Source organism: Aquila chrysaetos, chromosome 6 (assembly GCF_900496995.4).
Source record: "Aquila chrysaetos chrysaetos chromosome 6, bAquChr1.4, whole genome shotgun sequence".
Taxonomy (NCBI): domain Eukaryota; kingdom Metazoa; phylum Chordata; class Aves; order Accipitriformes; family Accipitridae; genus Aquila; species Aquila chrysaetos.
Window position 1 is genome coordinate 52,678,853 of NC_044009.1, and position 25,994 is coordinate 52,704,846.

A 25,994-nucleotide genomic window follows, 5' to 3' on the forward strand; every position below is an offset into this window, starting at 1 on the left:
ACGCTCTTGTAGTGATTTGAAGACTGTAAGTCGTCTTGTCTTTAGGCTAGAAAACCATGTTCCTCTGGTCTTGCGTGGTTGTTTTATATCTGTAGCAGTTCTCCTTGCTCTCCTTCTGCATCTTCCTGCGTGCTAGGTGTTTGCAACGTGGTGCCTAACGCTGAGCACAGCACTGCATCAGAAAGGAAGATTGCTTCCCATGCTGCGCGGGCTCTGCCCCATCCACGCTCTCGCTTTTCCCTCAGCGGCATCGTGACTTACCTTCCGTTTGTAATTCTCTGCAGCTCCCAGGTTCTTTTGACATCAGAGGAAAAATGGAAAAGGAAGAGGAAAATCACGATAAAAGAACAGTTTAAAGGTCAACTAAATGTGAAAATGGTATGATGAGAAAATAATAAGCTTCAAAGATGTTAGGACTTCTCTCCCTGAAGACTTTCAGGTGCTTTTTGTAAACAATGGAGAGATGGCCATTTCTAAAATAAAATAAAATTTAAAAAAGCCAGCAATTTTAGGAGTAGAAGTTAATAGCCTATTTCTTTTGTAATATTGGAAGGTATAATTAAAACCTGCTGCCAGAATGAAAGTGTAATTGCTAATGTGAATTACTATACCAAGGAGACCTACAACAAGGGAAAGTATCAGGCATTTGGTGACAGTTTGGAGCTCCCAACTCTGTATTTTCAGCTTCCTACTGCTTTTATAGTCAGAATTGTTATACCATAAATGTGGAAAAAGAAGGAAAAAACCTTCCTAAATTATCACACAGGGTACAGTTAAAACAACTTCTTGAGACAGTGTAAGTAGATAAATGCTACCATCAGTTACATTTGTAAGTCTTAATTTTAGCTCGCAAATACCTGTACACACACTTTTTATTAAAAATGCCTTTTGCTTTGAGCTTTCCATAGTTAAGGATGGCATTGATACACAGGCTGGATTACGTGAAATCCTTGCCATTACAGCAGAAATTCTAAGTTGGAATAATACTGAGCATGTAGTCCTGGTACTATCCTGTCCAGTCTGCTACTGGAAGCTCAATGCTTTGATATGCGTTTGAGGATGAAATTTAAGATTTCTCTTGGTTGGCTTATATGAAAAGTTTAAACTCTTGTGATCAAAGTTAAACTTGTGGGTGGAATGGTGGAAATGGAAAGGAAATCTTTCAATGGGCATTGCCAGTACAGCTACAGCATGCTGATCGACGTTTGTGAAGGTAAGAAGCTTTAATGTTTCAAACTGTCTAAAACTACCAGGGATCAGTAAAGCTGTAGGTGTGCACTGACACACTTACGTCCTTTGATGCTATTCCCAGGCCCGCTGCGTTGCAACACTGTCGCCTGGCTTCCCAGGTACGATTGTAGGCTTTCTCTGGCTGTAACCCCTGTTGTTTAATATCAGTCCAAGCATCAGAAATCGTTCTTCACACAGATGCATCACAGTTCAAAGCCCTCTATCAAGGAGAAGCAGAATAAAGGCTTGAAGGAGGAGAGTCTATCTAATAAGCTTTCAGAAGCATTGGATTTGTGGATGAAAAAGGTCTCCAGCGATGGCAGAATCTGTTCAGGAGGTGACTCAAGTTGCTTGTAAGCAAGTCACAAAAGTCATTCGCAGATTCGTCAGGGTATGCATTTATTGGGTGGTTCTGTGCTCATGTTCTGGAATATACACTTAGTCCATAGAGTGCTTGGTCTTCCTTATGTTGGAGTGATATAAATATATGAAGAAAATCATATAAATAACAAACTAAGTCCGACTATAGAGCAGCAGCACTAATTGTAAGATCTGGCAGCGGGACTAGCTGTCTTTGCAGCTCAGGGGCAGGATTTCAGTCAGTTCACCCCAACCACCTCTTGGGTTTTGTCTTTGCTAGTTAAAACTTAGCTTATATCTGTTGGGCTGAAGATCAGAGACAAACATAGTTTATCAGTGTGCATAAGTCTGTGCTGTAATGGAAACCTTCTCATTTGATTATAAAATTCAGTTATTGTGCATTGTGCTTCTATTCCAGGCAAAAGCACAAAGCTGAAATGGGGGAGAATGAGCGCTCTCAGTGGGTGTCTTTAGGGTGCTTTTTAAGGATGTCTTTTGTGAAAGTTTGGTGCAGGTTGGTAGGGCAGGGGAGGCGTTTATTTGCTTGTCTTTAAACCAAGCAGACAGGAGGGGTATAAATGCATTCTGTTAGCTTATTTGCTCTGTCTGCACATTCTATGAGGCCCGCTAATGAGACAGGCTGGGAGAAGTGCTGTCCATTTTATGTCCTAACAGAGGAAAGAGGGAGGGAGCGCCACAGAAAGTGTCGTGGCTGACACAGCATTTGCTGTCTTGAAAATGCTGTGTTGTAAACATAAAACTTGTGTTTTATCCTGCGAACTAAGAGGCTGATAATGAGATTTTACGTAAGTACTTCTGGGAATTCCCCAATGATAATCTCGTAATTAATTCTACATCGTAGAGGTCTGCTGTCAGCCGCTCACCTCCTTTAGTTGTCGCTGGGGCTGTCTGCGACAGGCGCAGGTGGAGGAGAGCAGGAGCAGGCAGAGCAGGCTCTGGTCTGCTACGTGCTGAGGTGGCTCAATGGGCAGGAGGAGACAGATGGATGGGGATGCGCTGGTTTTGGGAGATGCTCCCTTGTGATCTACTTATAATCTAGTTCTTCAGCACATGGACCTTCTGTTGATGAATTAGGGGCTCCTTGTATTGGCTAAATTGTTATATTGATAATTGATTAATTATTATAACCTAATGTAGTCACCAGGGTATGTGTGGGGAGAAGTTTAAAAAAAAAGGCAATCTGTTAGGAAAAATTTTCTTTCTGGCAAACAGATTTATGCGTGTGTATTATTTGATGTTCGTGTCACAGTATAAAAACAAGCAGGTGAACACACAGAGCCATAATGCATTTTAGAAGAGAGGAGGAAAGGACCGTCAATTAATGAGTCTTTTTTTAGCCTTGGCAGTTCTGGAATCAGTCCTTGTATTCCTCTGTCCATCCTGTCCTCTAGCAAAGTGTGTAAGAAGATTGAGAGGCCAGGGCAAAGCATGGGTACCGAATTGGGGTGTTCTGCACCTCAGGACCCCAGGAGAAGCCTTTGCTGGGAGGAGAGGGTGAAACGCACCCAGAAATTGTGCAGCTCGCGTTCCTCAGGGCTCCTGAGCCCGTGCCGACACACGCCGTATTTCATGTGAGCTTGCGCAACACCTCCTCAGCAGCCAGACAGAGCTCTAGGCTCCTAGGTGTATGGACATGCTGAGTGTTTTCTCAGAGCAAAATGGTAGGAAAAATTCTATCACCTGATTATCCTTAGGAAAGGATGCTCTCTTGGTAGGAGCAGTGCAGCGAGTTACTGACTGCTGGTGTGGGGCTGCCTGCGTGGGGACCGCTGTGCTTGCCGGGCTTTCCTCTCTTCATGAGGCTGCCAAGCAGGACAGAAGGTCTTTCTCCTCTCATTCATCGTGCTGTGTTTAGATCATTAGCACAGAGTTGTTTATGGGTACGTTGGCTGCTACAGGACTGATACAGAAAGGTTCATTCTGAAGTTATTCCCCAAAGTGGCATCAGATTCTTCATTTCATGGAAAGGTACTTTCTTGAGTACACAGTAATCCTTCTTCAGATATTGAAATGTAGGTCTTTGATATTAACTTCTTATAATGCTGAGACATTCACAACTATGAGAGCAGCTATGACTGTTTACAGGTATTGGCTGAAACTTAGGAAGGGGAAACAACGTAAAGAAAGGGGAAAGAAGTAAAAGTCTTTCTGCCTAGTCAGCTCGGAAACATTGAATAAACACAAGAGACTGTCAGGTATATACAAATGGGATTAATTTTTTTTTTCGCCTGAAGGAAAGACAGTACATGCCTATTGTGTGTGCAGTTGCAGTTGTGAAGGACTGTGATCCAGGGAAGACCATTCAGGTCTGCATTTTGATGTTTCTGTGGCTTGGATCGAGCACTGCAACGGGAGTCGTGAGAATTTGGTTTAGTCTGCTTGTGCCCTAGACCTCCTATCAAGGCACAAGGCAAGGTGGCAGGGAACCAGGGAAGGAAGATCCGTCCGCTGCCTCCACGCAGCATCGTGCACCAGTGGGCTCGGCCTCCTGCGGGCGATGGGAAGGTGTAGTCGTGTCGACGTGGGGCGTCAGAAGTCCCGTTCTCTGGTTCTGGAAGCAACATGTGCAGCATCGCTTTGGCTGCGCTTGGGCGCTGCTGCTGCTGCGCACGCTGCAGACGGAGCCTAAATTCATGCATGCCTTGCTTGTGCCAGCTCTTAAATGCCAAGAATCATATTTTACAGATATAGAGGAGCAGTATGAGGCTTATTAATGCTTGGAAATGTTATCGGCTCTTGTGAGGAGAAAAATATTAGCCTTGCGATTAAACAAATGAAAACTAAATTAAAATTAATTTAGATACTAACCTTTGTGTTTTACTTTTCCTTATCGCTATTCTGAAACCTTTTGAAACAAGTCTACATAGCTCCTCCGTGCTGCAAGAAGAATTCAGGCCTCTCTGTGCTTGATTTCACTATGCCTATGTGATAGTCCTCTGGATATCACAGCTTTAGTCAGTATTTCTTCCCTTGTGTTGAAAATGTTTGTTCTTAAATGGGTTCTTTTCAGGGAACACAAGTAATTACTCTCATTGTTGTGTGTTAGTTACTTGTTAATGTAGTTAGTGGAGCTGATGGGTTTAAATTTGTTTGAAGTCTTTTAATCTTTAGACCCTATACTACACGCTACCATAATGATGATGCTAACACATCCATTAATTTAGCTAATGCTTTACAAAATTGACAATTTCCTCATCTGTTGCAGCCATACATAACTGCTGAAACACACACAAGATGTCACACCCCCACAAAACCTCTTCAGAAGAATAAACATATTTATGTATCCTCTAAATGCAGTCTGTCTGTTTTCCTGCAGCCTTCATGCTGTGCTGAAAATAGATTTTACTGAGTCTTAGAAGCACATGTTTAAAACATAATTGAACTGAGTTTGTGTAGAAATTTCTTCTTTGCTTGCCCGCACCCATGCACGCTCATGCTAATTCCTTGACTGTGAAACCCTCTTTGCTTTCGAGTTCATTTCTTCTGAGATCTGATCATCTTTGACTATTGGGTTTCTACTTTTGCATTTTACAAATTTGTTTTTGTTGCCAGCACATTTCCTGTCCCTCTTCTGCCTTACTTGATTGATTTTTGCCATTTTAATTTTTCAAATCTTCTTTGGTTATTCTTTTTATTTATATATATATATATATATATATATACACACATATATATACACATATATATTTATATATATATATACACACACACACACACACATATACATATGTGTGTGTGTATATATTTTCACTTTTTTCCTAAACTAGGTTAATATTCTGTGGAATTGTTAGTATTTTAACTCTGCCATCTTAATGCTTCTCATTAGAGGTCTATTATTTTTTTTATTTTACCTCCGATTTGTGGGTATGTTGTGGAATTCGTACGTGCCACTTCATGGCCGTTTTTGATGCAGCAAGTGTTGGCACTTGTGCCCATCCCAGGGACTAACAAGTGAAAAATCTGACAAAAGCAGCAAACCTGTGATGGCTGTTTTCCACTGCTGGCAATCCAGTATGGATGACGGGGTTGTCTCGTGGTGCACAGCCGGGTGACTCTCCTGCATCCGTGCGTTACTCGGCACGATGCCCTGCTCCGTGGCTGGGGCTCCCACAGCCCTTCCTAGCAGGTGGTACAGCCGCCTGCTTGCAGGAGAGGTCAGGTAAGTGCCTTTGTGTAATTGCCCTGTGATTGTAGCCCTGATGGTCAAAGGCCTTTAAGAGAGAGATAAGCCTGTAAGGAAGGGTAGCGTATCTTTTATTACTCGTTTGATGTAGCTGGAAGGGGAAAGGCGAGCTTTCCCAGTACTCAGGCCTGACCTGAGAAGGGTCCATCTATCAACTGATCTAATGAAAACTCTCCCCTCTCTCTCTGCCCAGTCCTCGTTACGATAGGCTTATTGGGAGCAAACCCAATTGACAAGAATCTCTTTTTGGGTATCACTAGGCAGCCACTTCATTCTCATTAAATAAGATTATATATGTGGTGAGGAACGGCTTTTAAGGTTGTAAAATCGATTGGCAGACCTGAGTCGGTAATCAAGCACACATCGTTGCTGCTCCTCAGTTTCGTAGTCCTCCCTGGGGACGGTGGGTCCGGGTCCCTGGGCAGCGGCCGCCGGCTGCGACCGCCAGCGACGCTCTTCACAGGGCAGTAAGTACCCTCTCTTTTTCCCCTGTCGTAGCTAACAAGCAAAGGTATGCTGGAAGGTGACACAAATTAAATTGCAGCTCAGCACTGAATCCTTTTAAGGACTCTAATACATCAAAGAAGCATTGTTCTACACATTTGAACTGACTGCCCAGCCGCCTTATACTGGAGAGAAGTAGGTGCCCTCAGGACGTGCCTTTCCCTCTCCGACAACTGGAGGAAGGCTTTCTCAATCTTTGATGGGTAAATTGAAATTAGATGAATCCCATCCCAACTTTATTTTCCTGTCTAATATCAATAAGATCTAAATATCGCTGTCTGATCCCCTAATAAGAAGTCTTGGATTTTTTAAACTTTTTTTTTTTTTTGCTAGTAGACAAACTTCTTTCTGCATACAAGAACTAGTAGCAAATTGTATTCTGAAAACTCAAACTCTGCAGGTGGTATGGGAAGGCCCTTTCCCTGCTTGGATATGAAATGGGAAAGGGAGAGAAGGTGTAAATCTCAAAGATTTTAATTTAGGAGGCATTTCGGTACTTTCTTCCAGCCTCGGGAGAGGGTGGTCCATGTTACTCTATTCTGAAATGTTAATCTTGGTTACATTTGGGCACAGAAAATGTGTGCAACTGTAAGGCATAATTTCATGCTTAACTTGTTTCAGTAGAGTACTGGAAGATGTTTTGTCATAAATATAGAAAAAATATTTTTTTTCAAAAAAGATGATGCTCATTTAATAACAAAATGAGGAAGGTTGTAGAGCTTGAGAAAGGAATATTTGTCTTCCTAAAATTCATCATCTGTTGAATTTGGGCAAGAGTCCAGAGCAGACATATTTTCCATGGCTGCTTTTCAGCCATTTTTGTGGCTAGTGTTAAACTTTAAGTTCTTCTCGTATTTATTTGAGGAATAAATTAGATTTAAGGGATGGTTTTGTACAGTGGGTAGTTCTGCTAAAGTAACAAAGTGGGCACTTACTAAGTTCACAGCAAATGCTTCTATGTCCTGCATCTAAATAAGTGATTACGGTGTTAACCGTACTAATATTTTTGTACGGTTCAAGTGCTACGGGGAGTTCAAAGACCTCGCTCCCAGGTGTCTGGAGCTCTCAACTCTAAGTGTTTCTCTCTGTTGAGGTGCAGGATGAGAATTGTTTCACCCTATGTCCCACTACATTGTCCCTCTTGAGCAGTTTGTCCACGTGGGATCACTCCTCCGAGGGGAGAGATGAGTTTGGTGCAAACTCTGGTGGAATGTAGGAGCTGATTTTTTTCCTCTACCTGAAACTCATGCAAATAGCATCTCCTGCCCCATTTCTAGAGGAAGCGGCATTTCCATCCTGGCCATGGTTGGTGAAACTCCATGCGGTGGTATGTCCTTGCCCACGTGAGCACCAGGCTGATTACTGCAGTGCGCTTCTCCTGGCATGTCACCTTCCTTTGCTTTTTTTAATTACTACATTGATCAGAATTAATGGACACATTTAAAGTGGGACAGTTGGTGTATTGCAATAAAAAGGGGAATAAATAAAGGTGAGAGCAATTAGGTAAGCCTGTCCTCTCACTGCAAGTTTCATTCTTTTTTGCTCCCTTTCCTGCTGGCTGTGGGGCTGTGCTGCCGGCCTCGCTGGCAGGAGATAAACTGCTCGTGGATTAATTTAAATGAAAAACTACAGTCCTGACTCACAGTGATGTCCTCATGCTACTTTGCTCTTCCAGCAAAGGAAGAGGGGCTAAAATGCAAGCTAATTTTAGAATTATTGTGTTTTTAATGTGAGTGCATTCATCCTAGCCATTACTTAGTGTAATGAATTTCCCGACTTTGTTGTGCAGATTTAGTGCAGATTCCACAAGAACAATTAATACGTGGCAGGAATTGGGAGGAAGTGACTCTTCTCAGGTTAAAAAAAAAAATGGTTCTCAACAAAATTTCATATAGGTTCAGCTGGGAAATAGTGACAAGACAAATACTGCCCAATTTAATTATATGAATATTTTTTGTTTTATTTTACAGTTCTGGTTTTCCATTGAAATATGTTGCAAGCTGGAAGACATTAGCTATGATATTGTCCTAATTTCATTGCAGCTGTTTCTCTTGCAGTTCTTCTGACTTCCATTACTCAAGCAAGCTTCTTTCTCAGTGATGGCAGTTAAACAAGAAACCTTGGTACATTTACAGCTATGTATTTGTAGTTGTGCTATTTTCTCCTCCAGGAACGTCTTTTGGGAAAGATTATGTTCCATAGAAAACTAAGCTTTCAATATAAACCATAGAAAAATTTAACATATATCCGTATTGGAAGCGTGGTGTTAATGACAAATTACTTTTTAAATGGTTTATGCAATTTTTTTCTTTTAACAGATCTTGATTTATATAAAAAGAATGTGCCCATAAAGTACAGTTTATTGTATAGTGAGCTCTTCTTAAAAATACAGTGCTATATTGATCATCCCTGGTATCCTGTATACATGCAATCAGCCTAACTGAATTTGTCTATATAAACAGTCTTTTTTTTTTTTTAATCTATTTCAGCAAATAAAAATGCAAGAAGTGCTTTAATTAAACCATCCGGTGTTTGCATGTAGGATGCAGTTTCTTGGAAGAATGATTAGTTTTGTGTATGAAAGAATTATTGGCTCTGTCCACAAACTGATACCATACTGGTGATCAGCAGTCGGTTCAGGGAAGCAGAGCATCTGGCTCGTCATAGTCTGGGTGGAAGGTGCTGTACATCCAGGGCATTCTCTCATTAACTGGAAGAGCAAAAAAATTACTGTTTAAATTCTAAAGCAGATGCCATCTTGAAAAAATAATAAATTAGAAAAAAAAATTCGATGATGGTAAATCTAAATATATTTTATAAAAGCAAGTTACACATTCTTATATATATATATATATGTGTGTGTGTGTATATATATATATATATATATGAGATGCCTTTTAATATGTTACAGCTTAACCTGATAAAAGCAGTGTGTGCACTCTCCTGAAACAGTAAAAGAATTATTTCTGGAGTTAGCCAGTATACCTCTGGTCTTTTTGTGACTTTTAAGCTAATATTGTTTGCTTTACAAAAGGTGATTCTGTCCCCTCCAAATACCTCTTTTAGAGTGATTTGTCCTAAATTGCAATTAGGATGTGATTTATTCTTAAGGTCCCTGCCCCTTAAAGTTGCATGTTTTAGGTTTGAACTTTCTCTTTATATGCTTAACACAATACACCCATATATGTACAAAGTGTGTGTATGCAATGTATGTATGCATGTTACCATAGATTGGCAGTTCTGATATTTTTAATGCGGCGCTTCATTATCACCTTTTTCTCTAAGTTTGTGGTTAGCATCTTGTGCGTGGGATGACTGAAAACTAGTTGAAGTAATGCTTCAGAATCAGTTATTGTTTTCCAGTTCTAATTGCTGTAGCCTTGCAGTCAGGTACGTTAGTTCCTTTCATTCCTGATACTGGGTGGTGCTCAGTGATGGTTCCCAGCGAAGGACTGAGGAAACAACCTGCTTCTTCCACTGCTTATATTCACAGCAGTTGGATGGAACTTCCCTCTTCTTTCATTGGGTAGTCCAGCTAGTTTATTCTAGGCAGCACTAATGTAAATATGTGAAATTTGTATTTTAGGAAATATCAAACTAAGTAGGAGTCAGGTAAACAGCATATTGTATTTCATTGAGTTGATGCAACTCATACAGTTTTTATACTGAATGAGGTATGAATGGGGACTGTGATTTGCCTGCAGTAAATTGGACTAATGGAGAGATTGATAGACTTTTTTTTTTTTTTTTTTTGAAATGTGATTCTTTTCCTGTCTATGAACTAAAACTCTCTGTACCGCAGATGTTACGTGTGTGCGCTTCCCTTCTAAAGTGTAGGTTGCTTTGGGTTTGGAAAGCCAATTTGTAACGTGTTCAGGTGCAAGTTTGAAATTTTAAGATATTTTACTGTTAGGAGACTTCTGAGTTTAAGCTCAGATTGCTTATTTTTTCTAGTTATATTTCTCCTTTTTTTCCCCTGTGCGTCTTTAGGATGTAATCTGTATTGGTTTAGCTTTACTTGTCACTTTCTGTATAGACTGGTCACTTGGCTGGTATATGTAGATGGGAAATAATGGATTAAGCCAGTCATGATGGGATGTGTTACTGTTATGAAAAGGATAATCTGGTCCTTTCTTCATCCTTAGAGAGCTTTTTCTAATAGGATTAAGGTGGATGTGTGTGGCCTGAAAGCTGATGTTTAAAATTTGATGCATATAATAAAACCTGAAGAAGTTAAAGCCTGCAAATTAAAAAAGCACGTGTTACACTACAGACCGTCCTGTTGTCATTTAAGACCAAATCAGACGTGATTTCCTATCAGCTTGGCCCTTAACCTCATTATTCGTTCATGAATGGGAACCGATGGTGACGTTTTCTGACAACGGCAGCTCTGCAGGAGGTGTCCCGATGGTACCACCGTACAGGAATCGTTTCCTGCTCCCGTTGTGCTCGGCAGCCCTTTGGTGGCGTGGAGCGGTGCGGGGGTCCGTGCAGCACCCCGGGTGCGGGGTCGCTGTGCTCTGTCCCCCTCCTGTGCTCCTCTCCGTGGGTCTGACAGTCACCTGCGCTGTTTCTGGAGTCAATTACAAATCCTGTAGCTGTTTATATTACAGGCTTTAATTTTTTTTCCCCATATTTCTCAATAATAAGCCATGCTAAAATTGTAACATATGGCTATGAATCTATTTTCATTCCTCCTTGCCTTTAATTAGAAATGAGAAAATTTCTTTCGAGGTTCTTTTCAGTATCCAACTCGTCTGTATTTTCCTTGCTACTTACCAAATCCTGGTGCGTGATCACATTACCTCTTGCTAGGAAGCGACTAATTCGACTAATGTATAATTTTGCGCAAAGCATAACCGGGCTGTGGGGGAGAACTGCGTGTCCTCAGAAGCTACAGACCCTGTGGAAATCCATACTTTCCTCTTAGCTTACAGCTTCTGTTGGAGTTCAGTCTCCCTTCGATAGAGAAAAGCAGCAGAGCTCTGGAGGGTGAATCCCAGCCGGCTGAGCAGCGTTTCCAAGGAGAGGCAGCCTCAGAGAAAGAGGACCCCCCCGGCAGACCTGGAGGCTGGGTGCTCAGCGTGCCTCTGCAGGGCTCCTGCTGCGGTGGGTGCCCACTGCTGCTCTCCTCTGACCAGAAAGGTAGCCAGCTCCTGGCCAACAGGCTGGAATGACACGTGAGACTTGGCTTTAACCAGCGAGACTGGAGTGTTTCCAAAAAAAAAAAAAAAAAAAAGGTAAGTTTTCTGTCATTTGGAGGCTTTGAAGAATTGCTTCATTTTTAGGGGCTCGCGAAGAAATCATCTCTGCAAGGAAGGTGCCTCAGCGTGCTAAGGATGCGCTAAGTGATTCTTGGTGGTGCTGGGCAATGGGGTTTCCTCTGAGGGGTGGGAGCTGGTGTTCACCCTCGCAGGCAGGGTGCTGTGCGTGGATTTGCGGTGTGAAGGTGTCAGGAAAGTGCCACGGTTGCTAATGCTTTCCAGCAGAGATATTACAGGAATGGGAAAGTCCACCTTTCGCATGTGTAACTCCTCATCAGTGGCAGTAACAAAATGTGCTTGCATACTGCAGGTCACCACTTAAATAGGGGCACACACGGTTGTTTCCCGTAGGGGTTTCACTAGATACTTTCCTATCTCTTGCTTCTTCATATACTCTTTTGTTAACAGTGTGGTTTGCTTGAGGAGCTATCCATTGCTGAATGACTTTGCAAATGACCAAAACAGCTGTCAGTTACTCTGTGTTGTATGAACACAGTCCCTGACTGTAACATGAAGAATCACAGGTGTGTATTTGTTTTATTATTCAGTATTTTATAGTTATTTTCTCAGTTATGGGGTGCTAGTCCAGAAATGACCAGCTTAAGTCTAAAATTCAAAAGGTACCACTTACGAGACCAGTGTGATTTACTGTCTGTGGGAACTGGCAATCGTCCCTTTTTCTTTTATGTAAATCATGAGTTGCAGTAATTTGTGACACGATAGTACAGGACTTATTACAGCCTCCACAAGTTAGTAAGTTTAAACTAGTCATAAAAAGAAGATTTATTACCAAGCAGACACCATGATTTAGGTCAACAGGCCTAGACAGGGAAGCGGTTTTCTTGATAATGTAAAACTTGTCAGTAGCTTTTCTTACAAGGGAAATGATTCTTTTGGGTGAAAAAAACCTTCTTTTTTTGTGTTTAATTTTCATTAAACTTAATAAAGCACAATATTTGTTAAAAAGGCATATCAATTTTTACAATCATGTCAAATTTAGCTGACCTCTTTGCAGTAATGAAATACTTCATTAAAACTGTTTTTCCTGTAGAAAACCATTCCGTAAGTGGAACATAGCAATAATTAGTATGAAAATGCAATGTTTTAAGGTGCTGCGTGCTTGCGGAGCTGGATATCTTACAGACAGGCTTTACTGCCTGGGTGCTGCTGTTACTAAAAAGGACCTGCCTGTGCACAGCCTTTTCTTTATAAAAGGTGGTGATTTTGAATGGGAACTTCACAAGCTGCCATTTGTTCCATTTTGAATCTCTTTGCCTGGGTAGGATTCGCCTGTCCTGACTTACCGCTAGCGTGGCAGGTTGCATGTCCAGGCATGCAGCTTCCCCGCGGGGGTCCCTCTGTGCCATCCCGCCATGCCTGGAGACCTTCAGCAGTGAAAAAATCCTGCAAATACCTGTTCCTGTCTGTAAATGGATTTGCCCCTTGCTAGCGAGGAGTATGAATTTTTCAAGGAGAAAGGAGATTTCTTAAGCAAGTAACTTAAGGCTTGTTCAGAAGGCAGTGGCTCTTCAGAAGGAAGCTCCTTCCTTTTTTCTTTCACTGAAATAACATTTTCTGGGCTAGACCAAAGTACGTAGCCTCTGTGCACAAGTGATTGATGCCTGCTGCCAAAATATGACATAATTACCCATCAAGCCTCGTATCAAATACCAATTAGGATAATGTACGATGCTCCGCATGCATCCCAGCTGCGGGCTCGCAGTGTGTCGATTCAAGTGGCGGGTGTCCTGAAAGCAATTAATCCTGGTGTTCGTAACTAAATGGACTCGTACACATCGAATCGCTCTTCCTCAGACACTCCTTAGGGCTGCTTTTGATAGCTGCGGACGGGTGCGCAGGTAAGGCCCCGAAGGCAGGGTGACTCGGGGACACGGAGGAGGAAACCTGCCGCCCTCAGCCCCGCTCTGGTCCCCGTGGCACTGGGGGGTGTCCCACGGGCATCAGAGTCTCTCCCGCCTCTTTCCCCTTTCCTGAGCCCTCCCATGTCTGGGTTACACTGCATTTGGGAATCCTCAGCAGGTTCCTGCTGATGACTGAATTTGGGCTGGCAAAATTTGGTGTTGGTTGGAGGTAGGGAGGGAGAAGGATGCTATTGTCAGCATCCCTCCTGCTTCTTGTGTGGAGCCGAGCAGGCAGCAGCAGCCCCCCCAGCCCGGGCAGGGGGCTGGGGGACTTATTTGCAAAACTTTTCACAAAACAAGTAAGAAAATTCAATAAATGTTTTTCTCTCCAAACTTTTGCCTTGTTTAAAGTATAGCATGGTAGACTAAAAACATTGAACTGTTCAGCCCTACAGGGAAAAACCACAGAGCTACAACAAAGAAGAATCTTTTACTAAAGATTTACTGAAGGTATGTGTAAATAAATTCTGGCAGCTATCAAACATTTCTTTTTTCATAAACGTTGAAAAAGCAGCCTGTTAATGAAAGCAGATAAGATGCTGAGATAGAAAAATTATATGTCAGTAGTGGTTTCACTTTATAAGGCACTCTAAAATACTAGAATGACAGCCAAGGGGGGTCAGGGAAGGTTTAAAAAATAAAAATAAATGAAATGCCTCTCACCTTCATTCCATGCAATTACTGTCTGCATAATTTTGTTTTGCAGAAACTGGTTTGACTCTCACCGTTAACCTTACATTTGTAACTCTACTTAAATATTTTTGGCTTCATTTGTAATGGTGAGTTTTTCAAAATAAAGAACGACTAATGCTGCAGGAAAAAATGGCACAAACTTACATACACAAACTGGTTCGATGAAGATCTTTACAGGCCGGTAGGACTACAAGCAGTAGTTACGTGGTATGTAGGTAATGCCGTTACGGCAGTATGAATATTTTTAAAAAGGAGTGCCCATCACAGGGTGCCCATGGTGGGCAGGAGGAGCACGTGAAGGACCCCCCGAGTAAGGGATTCTCTTGCTGAGCAGCAGGAACTTCTGAAACATGGCCCAAAATGCGTGGCAGGCTGTTCGCTTTCCATCGACTTTTGCTCGCTTAGCACTTAGCATCGGTTAGGTATTTCCATTGCGTTTAAATTAATATTGATACACTAATACATCTTTCCTGGCTTATTGCTCACTTCTAATTATTTTCAGAGAGGTAACTTGTATCTCATTGTGTGTGCAAGCCCAGGATTCATTTATAAAACACAGCCATAAAGGTGATAAATGAGAGTGTGATTCCTGTGCCTCCCACCCTTTCCTTCAAAGGCCAGGGCTCGTCCCTCTCCGCTCCAGCCGGGGAGAAGACATCGTCGCTCCTCCACGGAGCTGCCGCCCTGTGCCCAGGAGCGTGGGGACCACCAGGACAAGGGATGCGCGTGCCAGAGGACGGCATCGCTGCTGTCGGCACAGGGCCGTCGTGTCCGAGCGCTGCCGGCTTAGGGAGCAGTGGGCTGCTCCAGAGTGCCCATCCGAACCGATGTGAATCCTCTCCTTTTCTCGGGTTTTTGACCGGGATAATTTTTCCTACAACGGAGGAGGCACGTGAGTAGGCTGAACCTCGCTGCTGTTCTTTGCTGATCTTGAAGCCTTGTCCTAAGTTTCTGTAAGATGTCTTTCAATTAGAAATGGCCAGTTTTCCCGTCTTGCTTTATGCATCCTTGGTTTTATATTTGTGTATGAAACCACAAAGCAGAAAAAATTATCCTAGAAGTTTTGGATTGATAGAAACATAGCCACTGCCTGTTTCCAACAGCAGAAAAGCAAGTAAATCGGCGCTGTTGATGCGAGTTCCCCAAGGACACGAGGCGAAGGCTGCCTTGCAGGCGCTGCCTGTGAAGCCTGGTGCTGCAGGGAGCCCATGTGCCGTCAGGCAGCGCGTGCGGGCAGGGAAGGAGGCCTTGAAGAAGACCCCAGTGATTTCTCATTAGTCTGTCCCCATCCCCAGGCACACACACGGTGTGTAACGCCCGCTCAGGGCTTTCCCTCGGTCTTTGCTTCGGACGTTACTCATGCCACAGTCGTAGCCGGTACTTTCAGCAGAAAGCTGCTGCCTGGTGGTGTGAGCTGCAAGAGAGTCACAAGCAGACGGAGCTCTTTTCGCTCTCGCCTTCGTGTCTTCTTAATTTCCCTTTCTACTAGAATTTTTGTTTCTCTGCATGGTGAGTGCCTTCCATTTTTCTCCTCTGAGCTGTTCCCAAGAAACGTTAATCCCTGCTCTTTCCTCTGCTGGCTACACTGCCCATTTACAATTATAACCAGGAGCTAGCGCAGGGTAGAGCTCGGGAGGTTTTTTGGTTTTGCCGTTGTAAACGTGACCTGACTGGTGCTTGCGGGTGCCCCCGAGGGTGCTTGGCCGCGGCAGCCCGGGCGGACACGAGCCCCGAAGCAGCTCAGTCCGATGGCCTGCGTGGAGGAGAGAAGGGTGACTGCTCGTGAAACCGTTTGATGACATAATTGGGAGTCATGTATTTACGGTTTCTTCCTTCAGGGCTGGTAACATAACCATTGAGATTTTACAGAGGCTGAGGTTTCACAACGCCTTTCCTCAGCCAACTGAAAGACTTTTTCAGAGATTCAGTGATTACCTAGTATCAGGGCTTTCACATCGCTTCATTCTCTAGTTTGTCTTGAAGTCCATTATAGTGGAAAAATAAAGCAGGCAATACCTGGAGATGCTGTATTTTTTTGAAAAAGATATGAGCCTTTCATTGTCACATCCATAAAGATACTGTTTATTAACTGATTAGGTATGCAGTAAGATTGGAAGGGGGTGGGCTGGAGCGCGTAATTGTTTTTATCCTCTTGAAAACAGTATGACTGCTGAGTCCAGTTTCTGTGGTTTCTTAACTTTGTATTACAGCTGATTTGCTAAAAAGAACAGCTATGGTTCTGAACTGCATTGAACTAGTATGATATTTATTTAGACTTTGAATTTTTATCAAAATCTAGCAGTAGCTATTACTGCAGTGTAATAAACACGGCTAGTAAATGTGAAAACCTTTTAACTTTAGATTGCATCATTTAACTGTGTGTAGGTTTCTTATGAATTAATGAAGAATGTTCATAGAAAGTTGATGTATTTTTCTGATGAGAAGATGCCTTCTTTCAGATCTTCTCTCTTAGAAATGGCAGCCAGTATCTGTAAGTAGACTTCACATCCATCCTAAATGGTATTTTTTAAAAAATCTGATGTTCAGTTTATTCTCTCACTCCAGACCTCCTGGTACCTCTTTAGGCTTTCTGCCTTGAGGCTATCCATAGCAGAGTCAGTTTAGGCCGGTATGTCTCCAGACACCATGTGAAGCAGAAATGCTGAAAAAAGTGTATTTATGACAGAAGTTACAATGAGTTCTGATGCTTTTAGTACGGAAAAGTAGTTTAGTTGGAAAGTAACACTCTTTTTTTTTTTTCAGAATCATGGTACTCTTGTGTTGAGAAATACTGTGAAGTAAATGATCTATTTAATGATGTTTATGACAACCTTACAGGATTTATTGCTCCTGTATAATTAAAACTAGAATTCTTTATGTTCTGGATTAAGATAAGTCTGTGTATAGTTCTGAGCAGCAGAGATACATCACGTAAATGGCAAAGGACTGTGAATTGATCCTTCAGTTTATTGGATTCTGCATGGAGTTTATGGCAACAAATTATTTGGGATAAAATATCTTATATGCACTATGGAGATGCAACCGAGAATTATTTGTTTAGGATTCAGGTTTAAAAAACCAAAGCAACCAACCAAAAACCCCCAGCCTTCCGTGTAGCAGGCTAGTAGAAGGTTACTGCAATTCAGATAGCCATGCACACAAATACAAAATAGCAGTGATGGCAGTTAGGATGTATCACATCATGTCAGGACTATTCCTGGTGACTGTGAAATTGGACATGTGTTTTGGGTGATGGAGCAGGAATGTTCCTTAGCTTCAGTGTGCTTTTCTTTCTGAAGTCAGTGAATGTTGCAAGGGCTTTTCCTGAATTTTGGATAAAAGCTGCTGTATATCACCGTTGCTGGCAGCACTGGGAGGCAGGGCTGTATGGATCAGGCTACACAGCTATTAATTGGTTGCTCAAGCAAAACCATTGGAAAAATAAAGTTATTACTTTCAGCTGCCTTATTTAATGGAAAAAATGAAAGAAGATAAAATAAGCAATAAAGATAATGCTTTGAACTGAAATGTTACACAAGTAATTTAATGACAGACTAGAATAAATCCAGTTCTGGGACTTCAGTACAGGAGACTGGAGGTTTTCCCCATGTGAAATGGCTGCCGCATGGACCATCTCCAGTGCAGCTCCTGCTAGCAGGGATCACCGTGTTCTGCTTTATAACCAAAGGGCAATGCTCCATGGCCTAGAACAACTGCTTAGGTGATCTTTTTCCCCTGAATATTGTTTAGCAGTAGGAAAAAAAACCCAAGGAAATTATTCAATACTGTATGACAACTTTCTGTTAAAAAAAAAAAAAACAAAAACAAACCCCAAACAAAAACTAATGCTCTCTCACATTCATAATGAGTTACTGATTGCAGCTGAAAACCTGTGGTTCTCCTGTGTGAAACTGTACCAAAAGTATTTTTAGTAATACCAAATCATTGTTATTTAGAAAATAAGACTGTATACCACATATAGATAAATTTGATAGGGAAGTACAAACCGCTGTTGTTCTTTAAACAATGAGGTTTCAGTCTTTTTCTGACTTACTTAGTTCTTTAGATGTCACTTCTGCCTGTGTCCAGATGCTGCTCCAGCCAGCACAGCGGTACGGTGGAGGGTTTTTTGCTGTCTTTCCTTATTACAGACTCATCTCCACCCCTCCAGCTCCAGCCGTGCTGTCGTTTCTTTTCCAGTTAGGCTGCAGTTTGTTGACAGTCATCCCTGAGCCCTTGGGGAAGCAGCCACGTTAAGACTGCAGACCCCATCCGTGTGAAAATGCAGCACGACGGAGGTCTGCGGCCAGGCTCCTGGCTTTCCCGAGAAGCGCAGGGCTGGGGCCGGCAGGCTGTGGGAGGAGGAAGCTCCTGGAATTTGCAAAATGGTGTTAAACTGCATGTAACACAGCTACGGCACCTCCTCGCTGGAAGGAGGGGATGCTTGCAGTCACATTTCATCCCTTGGTGGGTGCCCGAGGCAGCGGAGCGAGGCTGCGCTCAGGGTACGTTAAAGTTAGGAGCATCTTCCTACGTGTATAGCTCTCTATTTAGCCAGCTTGCCTAGCTAAAGATAGCATGCGGTATCAGAGAGACCCGAGCACAGGTTTTGATAAGATTCCTCTGAGACTGAGACAAGAATGATTTTATGCCTCGTATTAGTATTGTAGTAAAATATAAATCGGTGATAATTGGAAACTGCGTGATGCTTAACCTGCCTTGGGAAAGACTGGGTGCCTGTGCTGATGGAGGGAACAGCTGGGCAGCAGGAGAGGCAGCAGCCAGCTCTGCCTGGTGTCCAGGTCCCAGCTATGGTACTCCCTGTTTGATGTATATATTCCTCTTTCAATCAGAAGTTTATTTATGAAATACATTTTTCAAATTTTCATCATAAGCAGAGACAAATTATCATTTACTAAGATATATTTACCAGTAGGCCATTCACATTTTATCTTCTACGTATTCTGTGTATGGGGATGTCTGAGAAGACTTCGTGTATTGGGCAGATAGTGTAATTGCGTGGGGCTTACACCCCTTTAGCTACTTTCTTCCCTATCTCTATAATGAGATCAGTTTTGTCCTCATCTAGTTGTTTTTACCTTTCCAAACAGCAATAACATCAAAGTTGGGAATTTTTCCTTTCAAATTGCTTGTGATGCTGGTAGCTGCAGAACGAGCGAGATTTGGGCTGACGTCAGACCCTTAATAAAAAGAGAGTTCTCTGCTCTGTTGTTCAAGAAGGTGCCATCAGGGACCCCCGGCTCTCCTGGGCTGTGCACGCACGGGATGGTTCCTCCTTGCAGAAGTGGTACGTAACCCCGTGGTCGGGGGTCTAACCCATCCCTACGGAGGAAGATTTCAGATTTCAGAGAGGGGCTTGCAGCCTGTGGAGCAAACTGGTAGTTTTGAAGCAATCCAGTCTGATTGTTGCTGTTGGGGGAAACCGAGGTTTTTATCTGTGATGGAAAAGTATAAAGTGGTATTTCCAACTTCAGCTTTTAGAAGTTTCAACCAATTAATAATACATGAATAAGATTGGAATGCCTTACTGACTAGACAGTTTCTGAAACAGGAAAATGCTTTTCGATGCGGAGGGTATTTTTCTTTTTTTGCAATGCCTATTGATCGCGTTTGTACACGGTACCCACAGAACACCCTCACCTTTCAAAGCGTTTGCAGTGTGCTTGGTGGTTAAACCAAAAAGCTGTGGTTTCTGCCCATCAGCATCGCTGCTGCTTATGTGTTACTGAGGGTCTGAAAATACCGCCGGGACATTGCTGTGGGCAGCAGTCCTCGCCGTGTCTGGGTGGGATGAGCTGATGGTTGGGCTGTGCGTCTGGGGAGACCAGAGAGACCAACAGGTTTTTGGGGTGTTCCCATCCAAGCTTAGCCCGGGAAGGTAGGACACAGACGGGTGTGCAGGGGGTGACTCAGCTCTGGGGGGATGGACCCCACAGCCCCCCATAGAAGAGCTCTCTGCAAAACAGCATCCTTATGTTTGCAGTGTTGTTTGTTACTCAGAACTGAAGTGCAGGTGTTGCAGCCAAAGTATAAGGACAGAAGATGAACATTTGGGGTGAAAAAACAACCAAAAAAAAAGCATGGATGATGAGTCCTTATGTCTTCTGAGAGTTGTCATGCTTATTTGTGCAACAGTCCTTGTGCAGTGCTCTTACTGAATTGTTAAATAAATTGAATACTTTGAAATCTACTGGGCTCTGCTTCCCCCACCCCCCACCCCCACCCCTTTCTTTATCTTGAATTTTGTGCTTTCTATTCTCCACTCCACCAAAGACCTCAGCACTTCTAATAAGCCCTTGTGAGGGGGTTGTTTTCATTTCCAAAGAAGGCCTATCTTGGCTGACAGATGATGAAAAATGTCTGCAGGCAGAATGCTGGAAAAATAGCATTTTTATTCTTTGTGGGCATGCTTCAGTCAGTTCCATTATCCCTGCGTGCACCAAGATGGTCATTGAAGAGGTGAGCTGTTAATTCTTGTGCTTGGAGGTAAAGCTATATTTGATAGACATTTTTTTTTTTTTTTAAAAGCACACTTCAGAAATATTTGAAATCCGCTTCAGTAAGTTAACAAGCAAACTGCTGAATCACTGCTCCTTCTTAGTTGCAACTATTAAATAGAGTTAACGGAAGCACTGTGAGGTCCATACAGAAGCCTCCTTCGAAAAGGGTTAAGTGTATACAGCCCCTTCTGAAATTACACAAGTGTGGCAAGGTGTAGAACTCTGCGGAGATTTGTAGATTACTTTGGTTTCAACATCTTGAAAGATAATCACAGAAGAATTCTGCTGCAAATTAAAGCAGCCTTGTTTGCTTTGCTAGAATCATATGAATTTATGCCCTTGAAGGACAAAAGCTTTTTTTGTTTGGCGTTTTTTTTTTTTTTTTTTTTTTTGGTGCTTCATTCAAACCAAGCTCAATTTCATTGAGTGAAATCAATGGTTTAGAAAAGGCAGGCAAGGATGATTTCAGGTACTGTTTGGCCTCTCTGTGGGGAGAGACTAAATTAAATAATTCTACTGCTTGGAAAAGTGGTAAGCAAAGAAGGATAAACTGAGGATTTGTAAAGGCATATATAAGCAGAGGAGGTTGATTAGGGATTCAGTGTGTATACCGAGGTAAAAACCAATGAAAATGTGAGATAGCAAATCCAAAGCAAATAAAAGGGACACTTTTTTTTTGCCAGCAATGCTCAGTTAAGTCATGCAGTTCATTGTCAAAAAGATAAATAGATTTAAAGAGGGAGTATGCAAGCTGGTGGCGATCTGTTGAACATAATGGTCTCGGTACAGCCCCCACCTGAGCAAAGGGAAATCTCTGAAAGAATTATTTTAAAACCTGGTCTTATCTTTTCTGCCATGATCTATCAGTTGCTCTGAGACAATGTACTAAGCCAGAGAGACCTTTGTCCTGATCTAGGAAATGATTTGTCACCTTGCAATTTAATGGAAGCCTTTCCCAGATGGGCACAAAACAAAGATAGCTTTTTGGTTGTGGTTTACTGAATTATAATAATAAAAACTGGAAGAGGCCTGAAGACGCTTCATCTAATCAGTTCTGCTGTTGATATTGTTTACTCCTATGTTTTTCACAGTTCTGTTGCAGATTACATGACAAACAAGTTTTTCTTAGTTTGCACACTGAATCATCAGCACAGACTTTGGTTTTGGTCAGTAGAAGCCTGACCTCCTCCGTGCCGTTTGTTCTCTGGCTTTAGCTGAGATTTCTCTTTGCTCAGTTCCCCACACATACTTCTAACTTTGTCCACCTATGCTCAACCCTTAAATATTCTTAAAGAGCATCACTTCTCCAGTTTTTATGTGTTTAGCTCATGAAAATTCTTCTATTTCCTCAGGTGTATCAAGGTATGAGTATAATTCAGTAATTTATTTTGTTGCTTGGATTTCATCTAGGTTTCCTTGAAAGGCTATAAAAACTCTATTTTCAGAGGTTTCAAAGCAAATATTTAAAAAACCTCCCAAAACAACAGCCCACATATGCTGTGGATGTTTTAAGTCCAGTTAATTGTGTCCTGTGTGGGGAAAGCTTAGGTGACCTTTTGAGATCCACTTCCATCCCTATTCTTCTCTCATTTTCCTTCTTTCATCGTACATTTAAACAATGACAAGTAGACTGCAATTTCAAGTTCATTAATCAATGTGATTTACAGAGGAGACGAGGAATGTAGGTCTCTATTTTGTTAAGGTTTTTCACAGTGTGAATTCTTAATATTAGAAGATTGAGCTAATACAATCTTTGTGGAAAGGAGAAATGATGTGTGTATTTGTCATACACACCTGGCAGCAGTAATGGGATTCATGTGATAGCAGCTATAGGCAGCCATCCTCTGGATTTTGTTTACCATTTAAGATAGTTTATCTATATATGTGTATATGTATGTTTATATATGTAATTATATATGTGTAAGAAAGTATTTTTCTCCTGCCTTTTTACTGGACCATGGTGTGTGTCTCAAGCTTGTCCTCATGTGTCAGGATGGACAGTCATCTTTTGGATCTGCAGTATGTGTTACCCAGAGCTCATCCATACCGAAAGCAGAAAGGCTTTCTGATGGTAGTACTCGCATTATTTGAGCTATGACTATAAGTAGCTTATCTTAAAAAAAAAAAAAAAAAAAAAAAAAATTACTGAAATAGTTCTGTCTTCAAGACACACATGACAGAAGATCTCAGATTACTAAAGCACAGGTCACCTCGTACTTTGTCAAGGGTAGTATGATATACCAAGGAGATGCCGTGTAGATGGCATCAAATCTCAACGTCTCCTCCAGGTATTGGTTCTGCTCATTCCTCCTCACCCCTCAGCCAAGATATCTCTGCGTAAGGACAGAGCCATCAAAAACAGAGCCTTTGCAGTTTTGAAGTGTTTCAGTTTCTTCAACCTTTCCTGGAAGTGGAGTATTCCCTTAAGTATTTCAGATATCTAAAAAGTAATTTCTTTTTTGACTTAGCATCATCTCATGTAACTAGTATACAGGAAGGATACTTAATGAACTTTGATGGTTGCTGAGGATTAAGACACATTTGTAAATTGACTAAAATGTATTTAGGGCTGTGTCACAGATACCTTATGAAACATTCGTGTTTATAGAGCTGGCAAAAAACCTGTTAATGATGGACCGAGACTCATTTCACTTTATGAAGGGGAATATGGTCAAGGTAAGTTAGAAATCTTAAGTATGAATCAAAATACGGTATTCTAATCAAGTTCTCGTAAAAGTGAATTAATCTGGTGTACAAAAATAATTTTCGCAGTTACTTCAGCCTATAAATCTGCTTTGGTTTTCCATACGTCCTCTCTCACTGGGGGCTAGTTTTGAAACTTGTGTTGGGTGTTTGTTTCAAGGTACCTGTGCTGTGGGTGGGGATGCTTTCCAGCTCCGCAAATCCTTGTGCCGTCCATGCTGCTTTCTGTTTGATACCCTCTCATCTCCATCATCCTCCTGCCACGGACACACAGAGGGTCCCCGCTTCCTTCTGGAAATGGGCAGATTCCCTCATTTCAAGACTTCTAAACCTGAGTGAATCTTATTTACGTTATACAGACTGTTAGTGCCAAAATATATCCGTGAACTTCACTGGCAGGAGAGGCTCTCCTGGATGCCCTTTGCCAGCAGGATAACTGGGCTTTCAGTGCTGCCAGAGGGATCGCTTATACACTGAGATACGCTGGTGGGTGAAAGCCTTGAATAGTGCTTTTTGGGTAAGATTTCATGCAAAGCAAGTCAAACGCAAATGAATTCGGGAGGCTACTGCTGTACATATGGTCAAAAATGCAACCTGTCCCTGTGCTTAGAAACGACTTGAAGTACAGCATGAGACAAAATTGCCGGCACCTATGTCCCTGAAGCTCAGGAAGGTACAGTACAGTAAATAAAAACTCTATCAGTTTACCGAGGAGTAGTGTGAAAGACCAACACAAGCCCATGGAGACCCATCAGCAAGGCCCGATCACAGAATGAGGCAGAAATAGCGAAGAACAGTGAAGTGTGACATTGAAATATGGTACAAGTGTACCAGGAAGAGGAAAGCCAGGTAAGGATGGAGGTGGGCTTTTCAACCCAAAGGAAAAGCAAATAACAGATGAGTCGAAGTTTTTTGTTTCCCGTTTGTTTTTAGTATTCATTAAAACTTTCAACTTACCAGCAGCAGAAGCACTCCCAAGGTATTGATGGATCAGACGTGCTAATAAGCTTACTGATAGACAGCCAGGTAATGTTTATGAAGAAAAATTAAATACATCTCTCAGTTTCTTCCTCCCTGGCTTCAAGGATTGTGGCTATCCCCGAGTCCCTCCTCGGGTCCCCGGTACAATTGGAAGTTATTTAAAATACAAGCCTGGAGGTGAGTTCAAGTACTTGGAAACATGACAACACTGTCTTTTACCTGTGGGTTTGGGCGCAGAAGGGCTGCTACTGATGGGGACAGGCAGCTTTCTGTGGAGTGAATCAGCTCTTTCCATTGGGGAAGAAACCTGGAGGCAACAGGGGTTGGAAAATCTCAGACCTCTCCTAGTTGAAGGATTTGCATATTTTTTTGCAACATCTGGGCAGCCCCTGTTTGTGAAGACCCATCTTGCCATTACCACTGCAGAGGGATGGAGTTACTCACTGCTGAGTCATTTAAAGTCAATGATCTTCACAATGCTGTTGAAAAGAAGTATAAAAGCTGTGTAGAAAAGGTGTTTTGGACAGTAAATTCTAAGTGATATTTTCAAAGATGTACTCTGTAAGGAAATTGCTTGCTATGCTCATTTTAGCTTATAAACACCAGTACAGGTGGAGTAATTCATAATCAGCAGCATGCATTCACTGATTGTTGCCTCTTTTACCATTCATACATTATGAATACTTAAGAAACGGATTTTTTTTATCCTCTAGATGAAGAGATTTTGTGTTATATTTATGTTCTCTGATTGAAGAAGTGTGTGTGTGTATGTTTTACATAAAGATTTTTGTATGGAAACTTGAATACAAATTTGGTATTTCATAAAATAATCTGAACAGTTTGATTTGAAGTATGCGGTACTAATGAAGTATGCTGTACTTCCTAGAAAGAGGGTAAAGCAGAACATAAAAATTTGGTGCAACGACAATATCAATATTTGGAAAAACAAAATTGTTTTGTTTGCATTGGATAAATAACAGATCATTCAGTAGAAATATTTATAGTGGCTTTGTGCATTTAGAAAGCCAACTTTGGTGACATACCTGGTGTTAGAAAACTTTTGACACTGCCTTTAGACTCTCAAATCTATTCGATGCTAGCAAAAATTCAATTTTCTATGAAAAGTTTGGTCAAATTGAATGTTTACAAAAGATCTTAATTTGCTAAATATTCCTGCCATCTACTTGGTTCTTATTTTAATATTTTATATTGTTTGGAAAATGGAAAGTGTTATTTTTTCTAACTTGAATATGGTTGCATTGTTGTGTGCTTTGCATCTGCTGGGTTTGAGACGGTTGAGGACTGTTTCTTACAGACTCTCTGGGCTCAAAACTTATTTATTCAAATATGGGAGAGAAAATGCAAGAAGAGATGGTCCTGGGTACGGATTCAAGTTACACCTCTGAAAATGCTGGTGTGTACGTGGTTGTTAATTCATAAACAGTGTGCAGCTTCTCTAAAGATTTAATAAGCTGAGGTTGCTGCATTTTAACTATAGCAGAATTAAATATGTTTCTCCATCACAGATATGTGTAAGCTGTGATTGAAATGTAATCTGATAATACTTTGCTTTGAATAAAACCATGCGAGTGGAAAGGCTGTTGAGGAAATT

At 41.8% G+C, this 25,994-nt stretch overlaps 1 protein-coding gene across 10 annotated transcripts in view; it reads left to right on the forward strand.

Annotated features, from left to right (window-relative positions):
• GALNT13 (polypeptide N-acetylgalactosaminyltransferase 13) overlaps positions 1 to 25,994 on the forward strand; it is a 199,104-nt gene that overhangs the window by 78,323 nt on the left and 94,787 nt on the right. The window contains exon 1 of one of the 10 annotated variants that reach the window (XR_003923883.1): positions 19,391 to 19,405. The exons of the other annotated variants lie outside the window; for them this stretch is intronic. The gene's annotated coding sequence lies outside the window, so the exon portion shown is untranslated. Of the gene's footprint in view, positions 1 to 19,390; positions 19,406 to 25,994 lie in introns of those variants that run through there. 10 annotated transcript variants of the gene reach the window in all.